The sequence below is a fragment of the Varroa destructor genome, unplaced genomic scaffold, assembly GCF_002443255.2.
Source record: "Varroa destructor unplaced genomic scaffold, Vdes_3.0 BEIS01000001.1, whole genome shotgun sequence".
Taxonomy (NCBI): Eukaryota; Metazoa; Arthropoda; class Arachnida; order Mesostigmata; family Varroidae; genus Varroa; species Varroa destructor.
Window position 1 is genome coordinate 36,489,062 of NW_019211454.1, and position 9,879 is coordinate 36,498,940.

At 40.8% G+C, this 9,879-nt stretch overlaps 1 protein-coding gene and 3 long non-coding RNA genes across 8 annotated transcripts in view; 2 read left to right on the top strand and 2 right to left on the bottom strand.

The window, feature by feature from the left end:
- Positions 1 to 416, bottom strand: part of LOC147758579 (uncharacterized) — a 46,048-nt gene extending 45,632 nt beyond the window's left edge. The window contains exon 1 of one of the 3 annotated variants that reach the window (XR_015319078.1): positions 172 to 416. This is a non-coding gene — a long non-coding RNA (uncharacterized LOC147758579). The remainder of the gene's footprint in view (positions 1 to 171) is intronic. The other 2 variants (XR_015319082.1, XR_015319069.1) reach the window with 2 other exon arrangements.
- The window catches only part of LOC111247197 (uncharacterized), a 183,087-nt gene that overhangs the window by 63,040 nt on the left and 110,168 nt on the right, over positions 1 to 9,879 (top strand). The window lies entirely within an intron of this gene.
- Positions 623 to 6,773, top strand: LOC147758581 (uncharacterized). The gene is made up of 2 exons (XR_015319092.1): positions 623 to 3,684; positions 6,203 to 6,773. It is a non-coding gene; the product is annotated as an uncharacterized LOC147758581 (long non-coding RNA).
- Positions 8,479 to 9,879, bottom strand: part of LOC147758582 (uncharacterized) — a 45,937-nt gene continuing 44,536 nt past the window's right edge. For both annotated transcript variants that reach the window (XR_015324914.1, XR_015324913.1), the window contains exon 4: positions 8,479 to 8,723. This is a non-coding gene — a long non-coding RNA (uncharacterized LOC147758582). The remainder of the gene's footprint in view (positions 8,724 to 9,879) is intronic.

Here is a 9,879-nt window from a genome sequence, read left to right on the forward strand (position 1 = left end):
GCCCTGTGACAATGGGAGCACGCAATAGCAAAGGCAGACGTGGCACGACGATCGTGTTCGGACATGATAGTCGAATACTTGGGCAACGATCGAAAAAAGATAACGGGATCATTCAAGCTATATCGTTAAAGGATGGAAATGGAACAACATAACTGAATTAGTTTAACGAACCTGCACGATAGAAGTACCCACGTACAAAACTGGAATTAAGCGATAAGTTTGACAGTAGCGAGGTTATGGTGAGGGGTTACAGGGCGCACAGAGTGCTAGGACAACTGCCACTAATGTGGTTCAGGCTGTACAGGTCTAAATCTACTTTAGGTTAGATTTAGATTAGGTTAGATTAGGCCAAATAGTTTTGAGTATGTTTAGTACGGATCACGCGTAAGGCAGGGATGAATAAATCCTCAGCGCTCGATATTCATAAGTGAAAATAATAGGTGGTTGCTTTATGGTTTATGTGACGCTGCTGGTTACCACACAGGTCGAATGGCTGTCGTCACTCGGCCCTTACACTACGTAAGTATATTGTTTGCGAATCTCTTCATCTAGCCTCGTGTTCCTTTGTCTCCTACTATTTTATCGTTTCGAAAGTTTCGACGTTTCATTTAAGGAAACGCAGCGACGAGTCGAGAAGCCCTACTTGGCTTTCTCGTTAGTTGCTTACATTGTCGCTATTGGTGCCAGCACTCGTAGCGCCATTTCCAAGCTCCAGCGTTCCCTCGAACAGCGCTGGTGTGAGCTTGTTGCAGTTGCGGATGACGCAGATCCCCTAATCGTCTCATCTTAATCAAAAATAACACCCCGAAACTGGCCAGGTCGCTGGCGCGCAGCGCCGCAAGTCGGTTCTTCCGATGCTTGTTTACTTGTTTAGCGTAGCAGCAGGTTACGGAAATACCCTTCTGCAATTCATCCCCGGCTCATCCTGCAGGACAATCTGCTTCTTGGCTCCTTTTTGGTTGTTTTGCGTTCGTTGCCTGCTTCCTTCTCAGCTGGGTGCTGCGTTAGTCCAGCACTCGTCTGCCAATATGCCAGTCGGCAACAGCAGGGGTATCAGAAAGAAGTTGGACCCGCTATGTAGCCAGCAGTCGTGCTAAGCTTTGATGTTGCAAAATTCGCTTAACCCAGGCTAGTGCCAACTCACATCTGCCGCGCTTGTTTATGCCCGGAGCGTCAAAGTCAGCAGAGAACAGAACGCTGGAAGACAACGAAGTCCCGGGGTTGCAAGGTGCTTTATCTCGACGCGTCGATGGATGACACACCACGAGCCTATCTCATCAATTCCGTCAGGCCACCATTCTGCTTCGCAGCAGTGGAGGTTTTGTGTGCCCCTTAATTTCTGTGTCCGCATTAACTTCCGTATTACAGCAAACCATCATAGGCCCCAACACTGCTGTATGGCGCTCTCTTTTTAACTCGCCTTGTCTCTTTCACACTGTATAATCTCACTAGTCTATATGTAATCAAGCGAGACTAGTCTCTAGAGAGACACTTGTATTTCGCCCCAGGTTTTGCCTCTTATTGGCAGGCCACAAACAGCAAGAGGGCCTGTTGAACAGCTAGAATTTCTCAACAGCTCGCCGTCGTCTTCGTGTGTATGTCTCATCATCGCCTGCAGTAGATTCAAGCACTCCATTCCTCTACAGGCACCCTAACGCGTCCTGTTTTGGCGTTTGGAGCATCAAAATGAACACCGGCTAACAGCTTTAAAAACCATTTTTCGTTGACCCCGCCTATGAAATATGAATGAATAGATATGCCATGTTTTGAATATTGCATACCGTATCTCATAAGGCGGTTTATCTGTTCAGGGCAGAAATCATGTCGGTTCTGTACTTTTAATTTTATTATCGCTAATGAAGTATGGAGCAAGGCGATGTCGCTTCATATCCTTTAGACATGTTTAAATGCTCTGCGTTATCTCCGTTACTTGTTCTAATGATAGGTAATGAGCCTCATTGGTTCAGTTGATTCCAGTGGCGGCGGTAGTCACAAAAACCGATCGCCGTCGTCTGTACGCAAGTGGGCAAATAATTATTTTGTTAGCCCACACAGATCTTTGTACATGTTCAGTAATTCGCCCCGCCAAGGAAAACGGGTATTCAACAGCGTACCCCATGTCATGACAAAGAATAGCGTTAACCAATCAGACCTGCAGAGCCTTTAGAGTGAATTATAGTATTTAATAGGGATTCAAGTCAAAGTTAAGCCGCAGTAAACCATTTTGGTTATTGCGACCATTCAAACACATCGCTTACTTGTCCACTGCGTAATACCTAACCAAAAGCACTATTTAACATTACACAATCACAATTAATTTTATATTACTATATATATAATGCTAGCAAATTATCTTGTCGTCTAATTATTGGGTAGGGAATATTATGGACCCACAGATATATTATTCGCGAAAATCGTTTCGCTTAGAAAGCGATACTACGAATTGATCGAGATCGTGGCTTTAAGTGGAACGTGGGGTACTTGTCGTTAAATTATATTCATGCTCGGATCACTCATTTATATCAATGTGATTTAGCGCAAAAGTAATATTCAGACAGTTACGGAATGTTACATTGACCAAAGTCATCTTCGACGCCAGTTACATATGTGTGTCATATTGGCTATAGCATGAGTAAGTTTATTATGACAGTGGAATGACTGCGGCGGTAGAAGATATCCTTTGGCGGCACAAACGAAATATGTCTGCTCAACGCGCATGCGCAAACTATATCTATATTTGCAACTGAATATTTAATGGCATACATTTTCACCATCAACTATGATGACAATGATCTGTTTCGAACAAAAATAAGTGAAGATTAGTGCCTCAAAAATAGGCTCGGATTTCATCCAGTGTCGTTGTCTAGATTTTTTTCGTTTCATACCGCGATCGGTATAGTTACCGCTCAGATCAGATCAGATCAGATCAAATCAATATAACTTCGAACGAGTGAGTGGGCATCATTTATTAATTAAAGTAAGCAGCTAATATAAAAAAAAAAAAAGTTTTTTCTTCTTGTCTTTTCGCTTCTGGCCCGTCGGGCTGGCTCGATCCCCGCTTTATTGTAAAATATCGATGGTACAGGAGTATATGCTTGCTATATAGTTCCTCTTATTCTCTCATTCGGATACTATTATCTACGCGAAGTAGCTATCGTGCGGAATAGTGTTCAGCGATTCTACCAGGAAATGCGTGAACGGTGGTTACCTGTTAAGCAAACAGTACTTAATTTAGACCTTGCGCGGAAAGGAGTTCACACAACACTAATCCTTTATCACTGTCTTTTTTCTCGTACATGCTCACTCATCCGCAGCGTTTCCGGCTGTATCGTTCGGCTGGGCTGGCAGGTTAGCAGGAAGTCGAAACGCTGTTAAATTTAAAAATTCTGCCCTAGAAGAACTCGATTTATCGGGCGCTTGTGGGGCATGTGGGTTAGTCGAAGCGAATAGCATATTCTGAACGACTCACACCGGTCAAAGCCGTACGGGCTTCTGGATAAGCCGCCGGACGTGGACCAGGGCTACATAACGGTGGAACTCGCCCTGTTAGAGAAACTGAGAGGTGCACAATATGTTGCGATATAACGATAGCAACAACTGTAGCTTGTCCGTTCAGCTTGGCTGCTGTGTGTATGACAGCATCTCCGACCAACTTTATAGCCTAGGACCCTGAATGGACTTAAGGTAAGGTAAGAACCGAGCGAAGTTGTCCTAGTGTACTAGTGAGGAGGCTCAGGCGCCTTGGCTTTTTTGATGCTGTTTTTTGAGGAACTAGATTCACTGCTTTGCTTTTTCCGTCAGTTTTTTTTTTTTTTTAACAGGTTTCTAAGTTCTCAAACGCTTCATTAGACGATGGCAAGATTAAAGTCTCACCGAAATGCGTCCATGAGCAGGGTTTCCCTTTGAATGAATCATGTATTGTTTACTAGTTTATCGTTTCTGCTGAAATCAAAATATAATCGCCGTACTTTTTAAAATTTGCTTATCAGTACTACACTTGAGGTAATCCTTATATAGCACCTACTTATATTATCTCATTATATTATCAAAGATGCTTCTTCAGAGACAAACGTAACATTATTACGCTCTTGTTAGCGTGGCTATAATAAGTAACGTATTAACCTGTGTTGCGTACGTATGAACTTTCACTCGCTTATGGCGGCAGTCATTTTTCTTGTTCTTAGCACTTCGGAGCGAATATCGGTCCGAGCTTCGCAAAACCTTCGTCGAGTGGATTTTTCGAAATCAGTATGCCTAGGCCAACAAGCTTCGATTTGTTCAGTCCGTTCCTCTGGACACATGGGCGCGTTGAGAATTTCCATTTTTTGAAAGCCTTAATAATATGGTGTATATATATATATATATGGTGCAGGGACCGGCAAACATTGAGACATACTGTACATGTTCGTCTAACCGTACAAATCGTAACATCTTTCTAACGGACGGCTACAATGAAGCGAAAAAAAGATGGCCGGCAAGAGAATAACAGGCGTATTACAGTGTTATTGCTGAATGAGATACACAGCTGCTTGTAAAGGATTCACACGTTCAGCTTAGCAGCCAGTAGTTCTTTGCCTTCTAACAGTTGATTAGTTTGTACATATACCGATATCCTACGATTTGAAATGAAAAACCGTCCGCTCAAGAGCAGCAAAAATCCTTTCGCTCTCAGACAATAGGAGAATAGAAGAACGCGTTAGCCTATGCAGAAAAGGCTCCCCTTGCACCTTTAGGACAGTTCTTGCTAAAGATTGTTAGCTTGTTGTGTGATATTGTAAAAAGTACGTGGTTTAGTTGGTTGAGCTCACTCTGATGACAGAAAATAAATAGCACGCTAAGCTGTATAGTATAATAAAGGATAACACTTGATGTAACGCAGATGGCTCACACTGCGTTTTATCAGAGGTATACTAAAGCATTCTATAGGACGCTTAGCGCGCTTTTGGACCTATAATATTCAAATTTTACCTTTAGAACCGTCTTAAAATGGGATTACGTTCGGACGAGGTCTTTCCATTTCTTTTTCCTATCCAGTCCAGCTGCAAAGGACAGATCCCGTTAATGTGGGGCTGTTAGCATGGCCTTAATTAATGATTTGACACGCAGGACCGGAAATTTACGGTGCAAATAGTCAGCTGACGTTCATACCATTTAACTACTCAACACGAATTTCTCGTGAATGATTTTCGCGTTGAGTTTTCGTTCTATTATAGCATTTTTCAATGTTCAAAAGCTTTTTAGTTGAAGTTACTTAGTTAAAAAACTGAATACCGTCTCATCAATTATTACAGCCTTTTTATGAACGGTTACCATGGACTTGGTAAACAGTTGCGCTAGCATAGAAAACGATCATTTTTTATTTGGCGGTCACTTCAAAAATCGAATGTCCTTGGTTGGAAAATTACTTTGAACTAATAAGGAAGCTGGATTTATCGTACCACGTATAGTACCACAACTAATAGAATACATATTTCAAATGCACATTATATGTTTCTGTATACTTTTCAATTTGCTATCGTCCGTTTAGGAACAAGCAAGCTTTTCTGAACGTAGAGATAAAACGTATATCGTCGATTAGTATGAATAACTGAAGTTATATAGAAACCAAGCAAAATTTCGATCTTATCTCTGGCTAAACTTAAAATTAACGTTATTCGTGCTAACGATGGAAGAGCCTTACACCTTCGGGTTACCTGCTTTAAATCGGTGACTAATATAGGAAAGGAGTGCTTTTCATATGTCTAGAATATTTACAAGTAAACTATGACCTTGGATAATTATATGTGCGGTGCCCAAGGCGCTCGTACGCAACAATCAGCATTAGCTAGATATTATATTCTAGAATTGTGAGTTAGTTTGAAAAAAAACCACCTTGAATGGATATGCCTACCTAAAGACGACTTATCTCGCTAGAAGTCTTGGGAAAATCATATCAATTAGGCGTGTAACTGTCAACTTTTACTCAGTATGTTTTTAAAGTGGGATATAATTGTCTACATCGGATTTGATTGCTTTTTCAAATGCACTTAACTTCGAGTTATTTAAGATACTTTGTTACCACACCATTTTGATATATATATGCTACTGTTGTCAGAAACAACAAGCGAACGTCGTAATGCTAAATCCAAATATGGGCTAACTGGAAACGCTTGAGAGAAAAATCTCTAAAAATATCAACGTGTCTTGTGGTGATCGGCTTCAGTGATCCTATTATCTTCACTTACCAGAAAGCAAGACATCTTCGATGACCAGACTGCCGCTGTGCGGGGTTTGTGGGGAACTGTGTGAGCCCTGAAGACTGTGTTGGTGTGGTTTGACTTACGAGAAAAGCCTTCGAAACAGAAGTTGGTTCCTGCGTAAAGCTTAGAAGGGGTACCATATGTCTCCAACGAAGCGGATCGGTTTATTCTAGCGAGAACAGTGGCTACAGGACTACGTCGATAAAGGTCGACTGTCTATAAACTATCGGAGAACGATGCCTTCTTTTTTGGAAGCCAACAGCGCCAGTAAAGTTACACTCAACGAGCAGTGCCAAACGGGAAGGCCAGTGAGTATTTGCCTGTCAGCTGGAGTTGCGTTAACCCTTTACAACATACATATCCTGACGGAAGGCCATCCAGATTTTGCTATACCGAGTATTTTGTCAGTGTCATTAAATATATGCATCACACAGAAACGTACATCTAAACAAAGCAACCATTATATGGTGTTAGGCGTGAAACGTTGTACTTGTTACTTGTTATGATGGAAAAATAGATGAAAGCGAAAATCTACTATTATGTATTTATTTTTCAAATGTAAGCCAGTTTTGTCTTTCTTTATTTGATAGTAAACCTCGCTTTTGACAATTTACTTTACCGACTATCCTGATAGAGAGGTAGCAGCAGTACAGTAGGATTAGGTCAGGAAGGCGCTGGATTAGGGTGAGGTAGATAGAGTGGTATATTACAGTTTTAAGTTAAACTTATTTACTAGGTTTTAAGTTAAATTTATTCAGATCTAAGGTAAACTACCGCCTTCGAAGGGCGGGAAATAGCAATATACCGAAAGTCAAAAATTTCTCTTTGCATTACCACTGTTGTTTTTTAAAAAGGGTATGAGATCCCACATTGAAGGACGGTCCTTCAATTGCATTATCATTTGGCAATAGTATTGTATTATAGTTAAAGGAGACGATATATTGCACAGTTGGATCATTGGAGCCGCTTGCTATCCTCGTGGCTTTCAGGATTTCTAAAAGGAAAAATCCTTCGGAGAATATCACAAAAGGAAGCAGAAAGAAAGACCGTTTTGTTCTTTCTAAAAGCTTTTTACAGAACCGTACAGCATGTCTATAGTAGAAATAGAGGTGCGATTTATAACATCAAAAATATCTGTTTCATTTTAAGAGATCATCTGTAAATCAAGTGAGCGCATTGCAGCAACAGCAGCAATCGCCTTAGGCTATAATAGATCATGCTACTTTCCACATAAAGAAGCCACCTATGAGCCTATAGAGGATCCTTAAGCTAAAATGAATAGAATGAATGATTAAAACAACCGGATTAGCCAAAGAAATACAGCCAAGCAAAAAAAAAACCTTTTACCTTTTAAACACTTATCCGAAGACAACGGTTTGGAGAAATGGGCTACAACGCTTCCCAACAGTTTCTGCTTCTATTTTAATCATTACAGCATACTACTATCTCTACTCTGAAGAAAATATAGAAAACAAAACCGATGTACGGAAAGCTAAATCTGTGTTGGCCTTATTCACGACTATGCCACAATCGATTCCACTGCGAATCGAAATGTAGATAAAGAAGCCACACGGACGCTGTCTTTTTAACGACAAGAACCTGGCTAACTGGCATGAGGAGTGGGTCGATCATCATACGCGTCTCAAACGTGGCCTTCTTCTGCGCTGCGCATACTTGTTCAATCCTTTGTTTGCAGTCTTACCTGATTAGACGGACTCCTGAATCCAGCCAATTTGTAGAAGTCTGCCCTTAACCTATGCAGTGTAATGGTCGTATAGTACTACAGGATGGCTTTGATAAATCTGGACAACGAGACGCATGCGTATGGACGATAAAAAGGATCTAAACGATGGTTACATCTAGAATGTTTAGAGCACATTGCCATGTGTCGGCTCGTGACATATCGCTTTACGAACTCCATGTAATCCCATTGTTCGTGAGTTTCTTTCGAATTTGTGCTGTCTGCACAAATTCGAAAGAAAGCCCTTCTGCTTTAAATGCTAAGTAAAGCGTAGAACCTGTTTTTGCAAATGTTGGGGTTATTTAACACTTAGCATTACGTCTGCTACTGATAATATTAGCGGTTCTATAGGCAATTTAATTGATATTGAACATCAACTTCGTATACGCTGAGTGAAGCTATCGCAAAGTCAGAATCATTGTCAAGTGACATTATTTCTTTACACATAAAAATGCCTAATACTATATTAAGATTCTTGTTCTAGGCAGGAGCAATAGATCTGGTTTCACGATTTTCAACGACATTTATTACGCATGTAATAATACGCGGCGCCTATTTGTTTCTTGTTGCTTTCCCTATGTAGAAAGTTTTAAGCTTGACATTGGCTTGTCCTTACTGGCTCTGCTTTCACTATTGGCTTTCATGCCATTATGCATAGGGCGTGTTTCGTAGGAGCTAACTATATTTTCTTGTTCCGTGCTTCGTTTTCATTGTCGATATTATGGGGGCTGTTGAAGAAGTAACTGAAATTAGCAAGACCACAGGAAACATCAAAAAAAAAAACTTATTTGTTTAAACAGTTCCCCACTTTTTTTTCTTCTTGTTTCCGTAGGCGGGCGGGCTAGAAAGCGAGTGCTGGCCCATTGTGAACGATGGTGACGCAAACGTGTCTGCCCGCCGACCTAATCGCCTTAGGTTGTACACAGCTCTCTGCTATCAAGTCGTTTTCATTAACCACGTCTATTACGGAAGCGCCGACATAAAATCACTTTAGTCTATATATCGTTGCTTGGGAGTAGAGTGAAAGGACAAACGCAATGCGTTGAAACACGGGCAGATTAGCTATAGGCTTCGAAGCAGGAAAAGCGTCGAAGCTCGTACGTACGAAGCGACATCTATACGTGTACATATTGTCTTTCAATATACATGTAGAATAAATAAGTTTTTGCAGCCGCTTCCGTCTGCATTGTTGAACATAATGCTTTTGGATAATTATATTGCTAATATTAATCGGACCGATACATACTGAACGGTTCGTTGCTTGGTCGATCCTCGGTGCACGTGTATATTCTTTGAGAAAAAAAAGCGGAAGGTATCAGTACGAGCTTTATGAACGGTACGAATCCTCCTAATATTTTTAAATGCGTTAGTTGTTTGGTTTATGATCGACTGACTACTACTTTCAATGGAATAGGAACTCTCTACGACGAGACGATAGATAAATTACTATTCTTTTAAAATACAGAGCTGATCCAGTGGCATATAAACAGTAGTCACTTCTAAGAACATGGCCGATAAGATTCTTTACCTGTCGGGGCCTAAGGTTCAATGGCTACGCATCTGGAGAACGGAAATAAACTTCGGTTTAACTCTTATGAGGAAAAAGCATCGTTTTTAAGTACGTTTTGGCGCGTTTAATTTTTTAGTTTTTACTCTTTTCGATACGATATTTCCATATCCTAGGTCACCATTTTCATATTACATAGCAGCAGCCTTTATTAAACAGAGCACAATGAGCAAGCAACTAGCTTATAATTGTTATATATGAAACTTAAGCTTATAAAATGCAATAGAAGAACGGCTAGCATATGCCAGTTAAGCATAAGCTCCATAGCTCTGAAACTTTCCCCTACGGATTAGTAGCCTTAAGAATTTCATAACCAATAAACAGCTGCTTAC